Below are 16,649 nucleotides of genomic sequence, written 5' to 3'. Positions count from 1 at the left end.
GTTTGGCGGCTTTTCTGATGAATTTGATTGGCTGTACCGGACAGACGGTTATGAGGATCAAAATTCCTTTGATAACTTTTGTGAGGCTTGGTCTGAAGATCATCTCTGGTGATTTTGAAGAAGATATGACAAAAATTGTAGGAGGAGTAGGCTTTCAAAGGTTTTTGATAAAACCGGAAATGGCGGGAAATCTATATAACCGGAAATTAACGCCATGGTGTGCGTTGAACTCGGCTTGATCCAGGGAATCCAATGGTACCTCATTTTTGAAAATGAGTCATACGGTTCAAAAGTTGCGTGTGTAAACACAAGTCCAACTTTGACCCATTGGTGGCGCTAGAGTGGTCTAATGGGAGACATGAAACTTGGTGTAGGTATAGAAGAAACTGTCCTTAATGAGTGTGCCAAATTTCACAAAAAGTTGTCGATGGGGTCTAGGGGCTGCCATTGACTCCCATGGTACAAGAATTACAAATAATAAAACCACCAATAACAATAGGTTTCCTCCTTACGGAGGAATCCTAATAATAATAATAATAATAATAATACTACCAATTACAATAGGTGCCTCGCAGCTTCGCTGCTTGGCCCCTAAATATAACTGCAAGCAGTAATGGCGGATTCCTCCAAACACTGCGAACCATTGAAAAATGTTTATTTTTGACAAATTGTAACTGTATAGAAAAATGTATGCTGCAGAATTACCAATGGCATACCAAATCTGAAATGCAATACCATCAAGATCCACAAGGGCCTTTATTTCAAGCCAGTAAGTGAAGGAAGGGGGCTTGGTGAGCTTATCCATTCCAGAAAGCCTTGTATCTTTATGCATTAAGGCGTGGCCTGTAGCGCCACCTATGGGTAATGGTGGGCCATTTGTGGTGTGGTAGTTACTCTTGGCCTATACTATTAATGTTTCAGGATTTTAAAAACTTTTTACCATTGCATATAAAATCGGAAATGCAATACCAACAGGATCCACATGGGCTTTGGGTAAAGTGTGGTAGTTACTCTTGGCCTGTACTGTCAATGTGTCAGGATTTGGAGACCTTTTTACTATTGCATACAAAGTAGGAAATGCAATGACACCAAGGTCCTCAAGGGCCTATGCTGATATTCAAGGAATGAGTGGGGGCTTGGTCAGCCCACACAGTCCTGATATGTTGCGTGTGTGTCTTGCCAAGCCCGCGCGTGTCAAGGGAAGAATGAGTGTCTGAGAATTTGGAGCATGCGCGGGGAGGAGCAGGGGACACATTTCATTGTAAATTTCCCTAGAAATTAGCCAAGCATGCATGTTTCAAAGATTCACCAAAAATCGACCTTTCATCTTAGAGTCAACTTTTTCTCAGATTTGTGTACTAAACATTCTCAAGAGTCTTCATATGAACTTGTTTGACTGGCTTACGTGTAAAGCATTGCGAACCATTGAAAAATGTATATTCTTGACAAATTGTAACTGTATAGAAAAATCAATGCTGCAGAATTTCCAATGGGATACCAAATCTGAAATGCAATAACATCAAGATCCACAAGGGCCTTTATTTCAAGCCAAGAAGTGAAGCGCTTTAATCTTCACAAGAAGTGAAGTGCTTTGTGCTTTAGGGCGTGGCCTGTAGCGACACCTATTGGTAATGGTGGGCCATTTGTGGTGTGGTAGTTACTCTTGGCCTATACTATCAATGTTTCAGGATGTTTTTAACTTTTTACCATTGCATACAAAATCGGAAATGCAATACCAACAAGATCCACATGGGCTTTTGTTAAAGTGTTGTTGTTACTCTTGGCCTTTACTATCAATGTTTCAGGATTTGGATAACTTTTTACCATGGCAAACAAAATCTGAAATGCAATACCATCAAGATCCACATGGCCTTTGCAAAAGACCAAGGAACACTCTCCTGAAATGTTGCGTGTGCGTCTTGCCAAGCCCGCGCGTGTGTCAAGGGAAGACCTATGGGTAATAGTGGGCCATTTGTGGTGTGGTAGTTACTCTTGGTCTATACTATCAATGTTTCAGGATTTTTATAACTTTTTACCATTGTATACAAAATCGGAAAAGCAATACCAACAAGATCCACATGGGCTTTTTGTTAAAGTGTTTCTTTGCCTATACTATCTATGTTTCAGGATTTTGAGACCTTTTTACCATTGCATACAAAATCGGAAATGCAATACCATCAAGAGCCACATGGGCCTTTTTTTCAAGCCAATAAGTGAAGGGAGGGGGCTTGGTGAGCCTATCCATTCCAGAAAGCCTTGTATATTTGTGCTTTTTGGCGTGGCCTGTAGCGCCACCTATGGGTAATGGTGGGCCATTTGTGGTGTGGTAGTTACTCTTGGTCTATACTATCAATGTTTCAGGATTTTTATAACTTTTTACCATTGCATACAAAATCGGAAATGCAATACCAACAAGATCCACATGGGCTTTTGTTAAAGTGTTTCTCGGCCTACACTATCAATGTTTCAGGATTTGAGACCTTTTTACCATTGCATACAAAATCGGAAATGCAATACCATCAAGAGCCACATGGGCCTTTGCTAAAGACCAAGGAATGAGTGGGGGCTTGGTCAGCCCACACTCTCCTGAAATGTTGCGTGTGCGTCTTGGCCGCGCGTGTGTCAAGGGAAGGCTGAGTGTGTGTGAGATTTTGGAGCACGCGCGGGGAGGAGCAAGGGAGACATTCATTGGAAATTTGCCTAGAAATTAGCCAAGCAAGCATGTTTCAAATATTCACCAAAAATCGACCTTTCATCTTACAGTCAACTTTTTCACAGATTTGTGTTATGAACATTCTCAAGAGTTTTCATATGAACTTGTGATTGAATCAGAGTATCAGTTTTTGAATGGCTGATGTGTAAAGCATAATTTTAGCGTTAGCGATAAGTTCAATTTGCTTTATATCAATCATTTTTTGAGATATGAATTTGCCTTTGCACATGGTAACATGTTGTAGTGTCTTCCTCCGATCTACCAAGTTTAGTGTTGATATCTCAAAGATTTGCTGAGACATGACTTCACATCCTGTTTTGCGGCTTTTCTGATGAATTTGATTGGCTGTACCGGACAGACGGTTATGAGTATCAAAATTCCTTTGATAACTTTTGTGAGGCTTGGTCTGAAGATCATCTCTGGTGATTTTGAAGAAGATATGACAAAAATTGTAGGAGGAGTAGGCTTTCAAAGGTTTTTGATAAAACCGGAAATGGCGGGAAATCTATATAACCGGAAATTAACGCCATGGTGTGCGTTGAACTCGGCTTGATCCAGGGAATCCAATGGTACCTCATTTTTGAAAATGAGTCATACGGTTCAAAAGTTGCGTGTGTAAACACAAGTCCAACTTTGACCCATTGGTGGCGCTAGAGTGGTTTAATGGGAGACATGAAACTTGGTGTAGGTATAGAAGAAACTGTCCTTAATGAGTGTGCCAAATTTCACAAAAAGTTGTCGATGGGGTCTAGGGGCTGCCATTGACTCCCATGGTACAAGAATTACAAATAATAAAACCACCAATAACAATAGGTTTCCTCCTTACGGAGGAATCCTAAATATAGCTGCAAGCAGCAATGGAGGGGCCAAGCAGTCCAGAGCAGGACATGGCCTCCATAGCACTTGCGCAACAATTAAGTCACAACAACCTGTTGCACTCATGCAACACACCAAGTTTGGTTGAAATATATGTTTGCGTTCCAAAGTACTGAGTGTTTAAAGTGTTTTTTTCTGGTATAACACCACAGGCCTCCTCTGCTCCTCTTGGGAACGATGGAACCCAAGTTCGGTTACTATCGCTAAAATGGTTGCTGAGTTACGCTCTAACGTGTCTTTTGTGGCTTCGCCGCCGCCTTTGATCGGCTCTACCGAACAAACGGTTTCGAAAATTTGAAAATCCATCAGACACCTTTGTGAAGCTTGGTCTGAAGATCATCTGTGCCAAATTTAGTAAACATTGGACAAAATTTGGGGCGTGTAAAAGGTTTTTACACTTTTCCATGAAATCCAAAATGGCGGCAGCGTCAATTTGGTTGTTATGAAATATTATCGATGGTCAAGCTTGATATCTCACAAGACATCAACAGACAAAGAAATTACTTTATTAAGGTAAACACTTCAACAGTTATTAGCCAAAACACGTTTATGCTTCCGGCCACGCCCCCTTTTAGTCACATGACACCATTTTTGGAGTGGGCCTACCAACTTTGGTGTCACTGCCTCAAAGAACTGCTGAGATATGGCTTCACTTCCTGTTTGGCGGCTTTTCTGCAGAATTTGATTGGCTGTACCGGACAAACGGTTTTGAAAATTAAATATCCTTCGATAACTTTTGTGAAGCTTGGTCTGAAGATCATGTCTGGGAATTTTGAAGAAGATTTGACAAAATGTTTAGGAAGAGTAGGCTTTTAAAGGTTTTTGATAAAACCGGAAATAGCGGAAAATCTATATAACCGGAAATTGATGTCATGGTGTGCATTGCACTCGGCTTGATCCAGGGAATCCAATGGTACCTCATTTTTGAAAATGGGACATACGGTTGAAAAGTTGCGTGTGTAAACACAACTCCAACTTTGACCCGTTGGTGGCGCTAGAGTGCCGAAGCATGGGACATGAAACTTTGTGAATTGGACCAAGGGACTGTCCTCAATGAGTGTGCCAAATTTCAAAACTTTCGACCAAGCGCTTCTAGGGCCTGCCATAGACACCCAGTCTTAAGAATAATAATAATAAATATAACTGCAAGCAGTAATGGCGGATTCCTCCAAACACTGCGAACCATTGAAAAATGTTTATTTTTGACAAATTGTAACTGTATAGAAAAATGTATGCTGCAGAATTACCAATGGCATACCAAATCTGAAATGCAATACCATCAAGATCCACAAGGGCCTTTATTTCAAGCCAGTAAGTGAAGGAAGGGGGCTTGGTGAGCTTATCCATTCCAGAAAGCCTTGTATCTTTATGCATTAAGGCGTGGCCTGTAGCGCCACCTATGGGTAATGGTGGACCATTTGTGGTGTGGTAGTTACTCTTGGCCTATACTATTAATGTTTCAGGATTTTAAAAACTTTTTACCATTGCATATAAAATCGGAAATGCAATACCAACAGGATCCACATGGGCTTTTTGTTAAAGTGTTTCTCGGCCTACACTATCAATGTTTCAGGATTTGAGACCTTTTTACCATTGCATACAAAATCGGAAATGCAATACCAACAGGATCCACATGGGCTTTGGGTAAAGTGTGGTAGTTACTCTTGGCCTGTACTGTCAATGTGTCAGGATTTTGAGACCTTTTTACTATTGCATACAAAGTAGGAAATGCAATGACACCAAGGTCCTCAAGGGCCTATGCTGATATTCAAGGAATGAGTGGAGGCTTGGTCAGCCCACACAGTCCTGATATGTTGCGTGTGTGTCTTGCCAAGCCCGCGCGTGTCAAGGGAAGAATGAGTGTGTGAGAATTTGGAGCATGCGCGGGGAGGAGCAGGGGACACATTTCATTGTAAATTTCCCTAGAAATTAGCCAAGCATGCATGTTTCAAAGATTCACCAAAAATCGACCTTTCATCTTAGAGTCAACTTTTTCTCAGATTTGTGTACTAAACATTCTCAAGAGTCTTCATATGAACTTGTTTGACTGGCTTACGTGTAAAGCATTGCGAACCATTGAAAAATGTATTTTCTTGACAAATTGTAACTGTATAGAAAAATCAATGCTGCAGAATTTCCAATGGGATACCAAATCTGAAATGCAATAACATCAAGATCCACAAGGGCCTTTATTTCAAGCCAAGAAGTGAAGTGCTTTAATCTTCACAAGAAGTGAAGTGCTTTGTGCTTTAGGGCGTGGCCTGTAGCGACACCTATTGGTAATGGTGGGCCATTTGTGGTGTGGTAGTTACTCTTGGCCTATACTATCAATGTTTCAGGATGTTTTTAACTTTTTATCATTGCATACAAAATCGGAAATGCAATACCAACAAGATCCACATGGGCTTTTGCAAAAGACCAAGGAATGAGTGGGGGCTTGGTAAGCCCACACTCTCCTGAAATGTTGCGTGTGCGTCTTGCCAAGCCCGCGCGTGTGTCAAGGGAAGACCTATGGGTAATAGTGGGCCATTTGTGGTGTGGTAGTTACTCTTGGTCTATACTATCAATGTTTCAGGATTTTTATAACTTTTTACCATTGTATACAAAATCGGAAAAGCAATACCAACAAGATCCACATGGGCTTTTTGTTCAAGAGTTTCTTTGCCTATACTATCTATGTTTCAGGATTTTGAGACCTTTTTACCATTGCATACAAAATCGGAAATGCAATACCATCAAGATCCACATGGGCCTTTTTTTCAAGCCAATAAGTGAAGGGAGGGGGCTTGGTGAGCCTATCCATTCCAGAAAGCCTTGTATCTTTGTGCTTTTGGGCGTGGCCTGTAGCGCCACCTATGGGTAATGGTGGGCCATTTGTGGTGTGGTAGTTACTCTTGGTCTATACAATCAATGTTTCAGAATTTGTATAACTTTTTACCATTGCATACAAAATCGGAAATGCAATACCAACAAGATCCACATGGGCTTTTGTTAAAGTGTTTCTCGGCCTACTCTATCAATGTTTCAGGATTTGAGACCTTTTTACCATTGCATACAAAATCGGAAATGCAATACCATCAAGAGCCACATGGGCCTTTGCTAAAGACCAAGGAATGAGTGGGGGCTTGGTCAGCCCACACTCTCCTGAAATGTTGCGTGTGCGTCTTGGCCGCGCGTGTGTCAAGGGAAGGCTGAGTGTGTGTGAGATTTTGGAGCACGCGCGGGGAGGAGCAAGGGAGACATTCATTGGAAATGTGCCTAGAAATTAGCCAAGCAAGCATGTTTCAAATATTCACCAAAAATCGACCTTTCATCTTACAGTCAACTTTTTCACAGATTTGTGTTATGAACATTCTCAAGAGTTTTCATATGAACTTGTGATTGAATCAGAGTATCAGTTTTTGAATGGCTGATGTGTAAAGCATAATTTTAGCGTTAGCGATAAGTTCAATTTGCTTTATATCAATCATTTTTTGAGATATGAATTTGCCTTTGCACATGGTAACATGTTGTAGTGTCTTCCTCCGATCTACCAAGTTTAGTGTTGATATCTCAAAGATTTGCTGAGACATGACTTCACATCCTGTTTTGCGGCTTTTCTGATGAATTTGATTGGCTGTACCGGACAGACGGTTATGAGGATCAAAATTCCTTTGATAACTTTTGTGAGGCTTGGTCTGAAGATCATCTCTGGTGATTTTGAAGAAGATATGACAAAAATTGTAGGAGGAGTAGGCTTTCAAAGGTTTTTGATAAAACCGGAAATGGCGGGAAATCTATATAACCGGAAATTTACGCCATGGTGTGCGTTGAACTCGGCTTGATCCAGGGAATCCAATGGTACCTCATTTTTGAAAATGAGTCATACGGTTCAAAAGTTGCGTGTGTAAACACAAGTCCAACTTTGACCCATTGGTGGCGCTAGAGTGGTCTAATGGGAGACATGAAACTTGGTGTAGGTATAGAAGAAACTGTCCTTAATGAGTGTGCCAAATTTCACAAAAAGTTGTCGATGGGGTCTAGGGGCTGCCATTGACTCCCATGGTACAAGAATTACAAATAATAAAACCACCAATAACAATAGGTTTCCTCCTTACGGAGGAATCCTAAATATAACTGCAAGCAGTAATGGCGGATTCCTCCAAACACTGCGAACCATTGAAAATTTTTTATTTTTGACAAATTGTAACTGTATAGAAAAATGTATGCTGCAGAATTACCAATGGCATACCAAATCTGAAATGCAATACCATCAAGATCCACAAGGGCCTTTATTTCAAGCCAGTAAGTGAAGGAAGGGGGCTTGGTGAGCTTATCCATTCCAGAAAGCCTTGTATCTTTATGCATTAAGGCGTGGCCTGTAGCGCCACCTATGGGTAATGGTGGACCATTTGTGGTGTGGTAGTTACTCTTGGCCTATACTATTAATGTTTCAGGATTTTAAAAACTTTTTACCATTGCATATAAAATCGGAAATGCAATACCAACAGGATCCACATGGGCTTTGGGTAAAGTGTGGTAGTTACTCTTGGCCTGTACTGTCAATGTGTCAGGATTTGGAGACCTTTTTACTATTGCATACAAAGTAGGAAATGCAATGACACCAAGGTCCTCAAGGGCCTATGCTGATATTCAAGGAATGAGTGGGGGCTTGGTCAGCCCACACAGTCCTGATATGTTGCGTGTGTGTCTTGCCAAGCCCGCGCGTGTCAAGGGAAGAATGAGTGTCTGAGAATTTGGAGCATGCGCGGGGAGGAACAGGGGACACATTTCATTGTAAATTTCCCTAGAAATTAGCCAAGCATGCATGTTTCAAAGATTCACCAAAAATCGACCTTTCATCTTAGAGTCAACTTTTTCTCAGATTTGTGTACTAAACATTCTCAAGAGTCTTCATATGAACTTGTTTGACTGGCTTACGTGTAAAGCATTGCGAACCATTGAAAAATGTATATTCTTGACAAATTGTAACTGTATAGAAAAATCAATGCTGCAGAATTTCCAATGGGATACCAAATCTGAAATGCAATAACATCAACATCCACAAGGGCCTTTATTTCAAGCCAAGAAGTGAAGCGCTTTAATCTTCACAAGAAGTGAAGTGCTTTGTGCTTTAGGGCGTGGCCTGTAGCGACACCTATTGGTAATGGTGGGCCATTTGTGGTGTGGTAGTTACTCTTGGCCTATACTATCAATGTTTCAGGATGTTTTTAACTTTTTACCATTGCATACAAAATCGGAAATGCAATACCAACAAGATCCACATGGGCTTTTGTTAAAGTGTTGTTGTTACTCTTGGCCTTTACTATCAATGTTTCAGGATTTGGATAACTTTGTACCATGGCAAACAAAATCTGAAATGCAATACCATCAAGATCCACATGGCCTTTGCAAAAGACCAAGGAACACTCTCCTGAAATGTTGCGTGTGCGTCTTGCTAAGCCCGCGCGTGTGTCAAGGGAAGACCTATGGGTAATAGTGGGCCATTTGTGGTGTGGTAGTTACTCTTGGTCTATACTATCAATGTTTCAGGATTTTTATAACTTTTTACCATTGTATACAAAATCGGAAAAGCAATACCAACAAGATCCACATGGGCTTTTTGTTAAAGTGTTTCTTTGCCTATACTATCTATGTTTCAGGATTTTGAGACCTTTTTACCATTGCATACAAAATCGTAAATGCAATACCATCAAGAGCCACATGGGCCTTTTTTTCAAGCCAATAAGTGAAGGGAGGGGGCTTGGTGAGCCTATCCATTCCAGAAAGCCTTGTATATTTGTGCTTTTTGGCGTGGCCTGTAGCGCCACCTATGGGTAATGGTGGGCCATTTGTGGTGTGGTAGTTACTCTTGGTCTATACTATCAATGTTTCAGGATTTTTATAACTTTTTACCATTGCATACAAAATCGGAAATGCAATACCAACAAGATCCACATGGGCTTTTGTTAAAGTGTTTCTCGGCCTACACTATCAATGTTTCAGGATTTGAGACCTTTTTACCATTGCATACAAAATCGGAAATGCAATACCATCAAGAGCCACATGGGCCTTTGCTAAAGACCAAGGAATGAGTGGGGGCTTGGTCAGCCCACACTCTCCTGAAATGTTGCGTGTGCGTCTTGGCCGCGCGTGTGTCAAGGGAAGGCTGAGTGTGTGTGAGATTTTGGAGCACGCGCGGGGAGGAGCAAGGGAGACATTCATTGGAAATTTGCCTAGAAATTAGCCAAGCAAGCATGTTTCAAATATTCACCAAAAATCGACCTTTCATCTTACAGTCAACTTTTTCACAGATTTGTGTTATGAACATTCTCAAGAGTTTTCATATGAACTTGTGATTGAATCAGAGTATCAGTTTTTGAATGGCTGATGTGTAAAGCATAATTTTAGCGTTAGCGATAAGTTCAATTTGCTTTATATCAATCATTTTTTGAGATATGAATTTGCCTTTGCACATGGTAACATGTTGTAGTGTCTTCCTCCGATCTACCAAGTTTAGTGTTGATATCTCAAAGATTTGCTGAGACATGACTTCACATCCTGTTTTGTGGCTTTTCTGATGAATTTGATTGGCTGTACCGGACAGACGGTTATGAGGATCAAAATTCCTTTGATAACTTTTGTGAGGCTTGGTCTGAAGATCATCTCTGGTGATTTTGAAGAAGATATGACAAAAATTGTAGGAGGAGTAGGCTTTCAAAGGTTTTTGATAAAACCGGAAATGGCGGGAAATCTATATAACCGGAAATTAACGCCATGGTGTGCGTTGAACTCGGCTTGATCCAGGGAATCCAATGGTACCTCATTTTTGAAAATGAGTCATACGGTTCAAAAGTTGCGTGTGTAAACACAAGTCCAACTTTGACCCATTGGTGGCGCTAGAGTGGTCTAATGGGAGACATGAAACTTGGTGTAGGTATAGAAGAAACTGTCCTTAATGAGTGTGCCAAATTTCACAAAAAGTTGTCGATGGGGTCTAGGGGCTGCCATTGACTCCCATGGTACAAGAATTACAAATAATAAAACCACCAATAACAATAGGTTTCCTCCTTACGGAGGAATCCTAAATATAACTGCAAGCAGTAATGGCGGATTCCTCCAAACACTGCGAACCATTGAAAAATGTTTATTTTTGACAAATTGTAACTGTATAGAAAAATGTATGCTGCAGAATTACCAATGGCATACCAAATCTGAAATGCAATACCATCAAGATCCACAAGGGCCTTTATTTCAAGCCAGTAAGTGAAGGAAGGGGGCTTGGTGAGCTTATCCATTCCAGAAAGCCTTGTATCTTTATGCATTAAGGCGTGGCCTGTAGCGCCACCTATGGGTAATGGTGGGCCATTTGTGGTGTGGTAGTTACTCTTGGCCTATACTATTAATGTTTCAGGATTTTAAAAACTTTTTACCATTGCATATAAAATCGGAAATGCAATACCAACAGGATCCACATGGGCTTTGGGTAAAGTGTGGTAGTTACTCTTGGCCTGTACTGTCAATGTGTCAGGATTTGGAGACCTTTTTACTATTGCATACAAAGTAGGAAATGCAATGACACCAAGGTCCTCAAGGGCCTATGCTGATATTCAAGGAATGAGTGGGGGCTTGGTCAGCCCACACAGTCCTGATATGTTGCGTGTGTGTCTTGCCAAGCCCGCGCGTGTCAAGGGAAGAATGAGTGTCTGAGAATTTGGAGCATGCGCGGGGAGGAGCAGGGGACACATTTCATTGTAAATTTCCCTAGAAATTAGCCAAGCATGCATGTTTCAAAGATTCACCAAAAATCGACCTTTCATCTTAGAGTCAACTTTTTCTCAGATTTGTGTACTAAACATTCTCAAGAGTCTTCATATGAACTTGTTTGACTGGCTTACGTGTAAAGCATTGCGAACCATTGAAAAATGTATATTCTTGACAAATTGTAACTGTATAGAAAAATCAATGCTGCAGAATTTCCAATGGGATACCAAATCTGAAATGCAATAACATCAAGATCCACAAGGGCCTTTATTTCAAGCCAAGAAGTGAAGCGCTTTAATCTTCACAAGAAGTGAAGTGCTTTGTGCTTTAGGGCGTGGCCTGTAGCGACACCTATTGGTAATGGTGGGCCATTTGTGGTGTGGTAGTTACTCTTGGCCTATACTATCAATGTTTCAGGATGTTTTTAACTTTTTACCATTGCATACAAAATCGGAAATGCAATACCAACAAGATCCACATGGGCTTTTGTTAAAGTGTTGTTGTTACTCTTGGCCTTTACTATCAATGTTTCAGGATTTGGAGAACTTTTTACCATGGCAAACAAAATCTGAAATGCAATACCATCAAGATCCACATGGCCTTTGCAAAAGACCAAGGAACACTCTCCTGAAATGTTGCGTGTGCGTCTTGCCAAGCCCGCGCGTGTGTCAAGGGAAGACCTATGGGTAATGGTGGGCCATTTGTGGTGTGGTAGTTACTCTTGGTCTATACTATCAATGTTTCAGGATTTTTATAACTTTTTACCATTGCATACAAAATCGGAAATGCAATACCAACAAGATCCACATGGGCTTTTGTTAAAGTGTTTCTCGGCCTACACTATCAATGTTTCAGGATTTGAGACCTTTTTACCATTGCATACAAAATCGGAAATGCAATACCATCAAGAGCCACATGGGCCTTTGCTAAAGACCAAGGAATGAGTGGGGGCTTGGTCAGCCCACACTCTCCTGAAATGTTGCGTGTGCGTCTTGGCCGCGCGTGTGTCAAGGGAAGGCTGAGTGTGTGTGAGATTTTGGAGCACGCGCGGGGAGGAGCAAGGGAGACATTCATTGGAAATTTGCCTAGAAATTAGCCAAGCAAGCATGTTTCAAATATTCACCAAAAATCGACCTTTCATCTTACAGTCAACTTTTTCACAGATTTGTGTTATGAACATTCTCAAGAGTTTTCATATGAACTTGTGATTGAATCAGAGTATCAGTTTTTGAATGGCTGATGTGTAAAGCATAATTTTAGCGTTAGCGATAAGTTCAATTTGCTTTATATCAATCATTTTTTGAGATATGAATTTGCCTTTGCACATGGTAACATGTTGTAGTGTCTTCCTCCGATCTACCAAGTTTAGTGTTGATATCTCAAAGATTTGCTGAGACATGACTTCACATCCTGTTTGGCGGCTTTTCTGATGAATTTGATTGGCTGTACCGGACAGACGGTTATGAGGATCAAAATTCCTTTGATAACTTTTGTGAGGCTTGGTCTGAAGATCATCTCTGGTGATTTTGAAGAAGATATGACAAAAATTGTAGGAGGAGTAGGCTTTCAAAGGTTTTTGATAAAACCGGAAATGGCGGGAAATCTATATAACCGGAAATTAACGCCATGGTGTGCGTTGAACTCGGCTTGATCCAGGGAATCCAATGGTACCTCATTTTTGAAAATGAGTCATACGGTTCAAAAGTTGCGTGTGTAAACACAAGTCCAACTTTGACCCATTGGTGGCGCTAGAGTGGTCTAATGGGAGACATGAAACTTGGTGTAGGTATAGAAGAAACTGTCCTTAATGAGTGTGCCAAATTTCACAAAAAGTTGTCGATGGGGTCTAGGGGCTGCCATTGACTCCCATGGTACAAGAATTACAAATAATAAAACCACCAATAACAATAGGTTTCCTCCTTACGGAGGAATCCTAAATATAACTGCAAGCAGTAATGGCGGATTCCTCCAAACACTGCGAACCATTGAAAAATGTTTATTTTTGACAAATTGTAACTGTATAGAAAAATGTATGCTGCAGAATTACCAATGGCATACCAAATCTGAAATGCAATACCATCAAGATCCACAAGGGCCTTTATTTCAAGCCAGTAAGTGAAGGAAGGGGGCTTGGTGAGCTTATCCATTCCAGAAAGCCTTGTATCTTTATGCATTAAGGCGTGGCCTGTAGCGCCACCTATGGGTAATGGTGGGCCATTTGTGGTGTGGTAGTTACTCTTGGCCTATACTATTAATGTTTCAGGATTTTAAAAACTTTTTACCATTGCATATAAAATCGGAAATGCAATACCAACAGGATCCACATGGGCTTTGGGTAAAGTGTGGTAGTTACTCTTGGCCTGTACTGTCAATGTGTCAGGATTTGGAGACCTTTTTACTATTGCATACAAAGTAGGAAATGCAATGACACCAAGGTCCTCAAGGGCCTATGCTGATATTCAAGGAATGAGTGGGGGCTTGGTCAGCCCACACAGTCCTGATATGTTGCGTGTGTGTCTTGCCAAGCCCGCGCGTGTCAAGGGAAGAATGAGTGTCTGAGAATTTGGAGCATGCGCGGGGAGGAGCAGGGGACACATTTCATTGTAAATTTCCCTAGAAATTAACCAAGCATGCATGTTTCAAAGATTCACCAAAAATCGACCTTTCATCTTAGAGTCAACTTTTTCTCAGATTTGTGTACTAAACATTCTCAAGAGTCTTCATATGAACTTGTTTGACTGGCTTACGTGTAAAGCATTGCGAACCATTGAAAAATGTATATTCTTGACAAATTGTAACTGTATAGAAAAATCAATGCTGCAGAATTTCCAATGGGATACCAAATCTGAAATGCAATAACATCAACATCCACAAGGGCCTTTATTTCAAGCCAAGAAGTGAAGCGCTTTAATCTTCACAAGAAGTGAAGTGCTTTGTGCTTTAGGGCGTGGCCTGTAGCGACACCTATTGGTAATGGTGGGCCATTTGTGGTGTGGTAGTTACTCTTGGCCTATACTATCAATGTTTCAGGATGTTTTTAACTTTTTACCATTGCATACAAAATCGGAAATGCAATACCAACAAGATCCACATGGGCTTTTGTTAAAGTGTTGTTGTTACTCTTGGCCTTTACTATCAATGTTTCAGGATTTGGATAACTTTTTACCATGGCAAACAAAATCTGAAATGCAATACCATCAAGATCCACATGGCCTTTGCAAAAGACCAAGGAACACTCTCCTGAAATGTTGCGTGTGCGTCTTGCCAAGCCCGCGCGTGTGTCAAGGGAAGACCTATGGGTAATAGTGGGCCATTTGTGGTGTGGTAGTTACTCTTGGTCTATACTATCAATGTTTCAGGATTTTTATAACTTTTTACCATTGTATACAAAATCGGAAAAGCAATACCAACAAGATCCACATGGGCTTTTTGTTAAAGTGTTTCTTTGCCTATACTATCTATGTTTCAGGATTTTGAGACCTTTTTACCATTGCATACAAAATCGGAAATGCAATACCATCAAGAGCCACATGGGCCTTTTTTTCAAGCCAATAAGTGAAGGGAGGGGGCTTGGTGAGCCTATCCATTCCAGAAAGCCTTGTATATTTGTGCTTTTTGGCGTGGCCTGTAGCGCCACCTATGGGTAATGGTGGGCCATTTGTGGTGTGGTAGTTACTCTTGGTCTATACTATCAATGTTTCAGGATTTTTATAACTTTATACCATTGCATACAAAATCGGAAATGCAATACCAACAAGATCCACATGGGCTTTTGTTAAAGTGTTTCTCGGCCTACACTATCAATGTTTCAGGATTTGAGACCTTTTTACCATTGCATACAAAATCGGAAATGCAATACCATCAAGAGCCACATGGGCCTTTGCTAAAGACCAAGGAATGAGTGGGGGCTTGGTCAGCCCACACTCTCCTGAAATGTTGCGTGTGCGTCTTGGCCGTGCGTGTGTCAAGGGAAGGCTGAGTGTGTGTGAGATTTTGGAGCACGCGCGGGGAGGAGCAAGGGAGACATTCATTGGAAATTTGCCTAGAAATTAGCCAAGCAAGCATGTTTCAAATATTCACCAAAAATCGACCTTTCATCTTACAGTCAACTTTTTCACAGATTTGTGTTATGAACATTCTCAAGAGTTTTCATATGAACTTGTGATTGAATCAGAGTATCAGTTTTTGACTGGCTGATGTGTAAAGCATAATTTTAGCGTTAGCGATAAGTTCAATTTGCTTTATATCAATCATTTTTTGAGATATGAATTTGCCTTTGCACATGGTAACATGTTGTAGTGTCTTCCTCCGATCTACCAAGTTTAGTGTTGATATCTCAAAGATTTGCTGAGACATGACTTCACATCCTGTTTGGCGGCTTTTCTGATGAATTTGATTGGCTGTACCGGACAGACGGTTATGAGGATCAAAATTCCTTTGATAACTTTTGTGAGGCTTGGTCTGAAGATCATCTCTGGTGATTTTGAAGAAGATATGACAAAAATTGTAGGAGGAGTAGGCTTTCAAAGGTTTTTGATAAAACCGGAAATGGCGGGAAATCTATATAACCGGAAATTAACGCCATGGTGTGCGTTGAACTCGGCTTGATCCAGGGAATCCAATGGTACCTCATTTTTGAAAATGAGTCATACGGTTCAAAAGTTGCGTGTGTAAACACAAGTCCAACTTTGACCCATTGGTGGCGCTAGAGTGGTCTAATGGGAGACATGAAACTTGGTGTAGGTATAGAAGAAACTGTCCTTAATGAGTGTGCCAAATTTCACAAAAAGTTGTCGATGGGGTCTAGGGGCTGCCATTGACTCCCATGGTACAAGAATTACAAATAATAAAACCACCAATAACAATAGGTTTCCTCCTTACGGAGGAATCCTAATAACTGCAAGCAGTAATGGCGGATTCCTCCGAACACTGCGAACCATTGAAAAATGTTTATTTTTGACAAATTGTAACTGTATAGAAAAATTTATGCTGCAGAATTACCAATGGCATACCAAATCTGAAATGCAATACCATCAAGATCCACAAGGGCCTTTATTTCAAGCCAGTAAGTGAAGGAAGGGGGCTTGGTGAGCTTATCCATTCCAGAAAGCCTTGTATCTTTATGCATTAAGGCGTGGCCTGTAGCGCCACCTATGGGTAATGGTGGGCCATTTGTGGTGTGGTAGTTACTCTTGGCCTATACTATTAATGTTTCAGGATTTTAAAAACTTTTTACCATTGCATATAAAATCGGAAATGCAATACCAACAGGATCCACATGGGCTTTGGGTAAAGTGTGGTAGTTACTCTTGGCCTG

Source organism: Hypomesus nipponensis, chromosome 20 (assembly GCF_054491055.1).
Source record: "Hypomesus nipponensis isolate SF chromosome 20, ASM5449105v1, whole genome shotgun sequence".
Lineage (NCBI taxonomy): Eukaryota > Metazoa > Chordata > Actinopteri > Osmeriformes > Osmeridae > Hypomesus > Hypomesus nipponensis.
Note: the sequence above shows the minus strand (reverse complement) of the source record.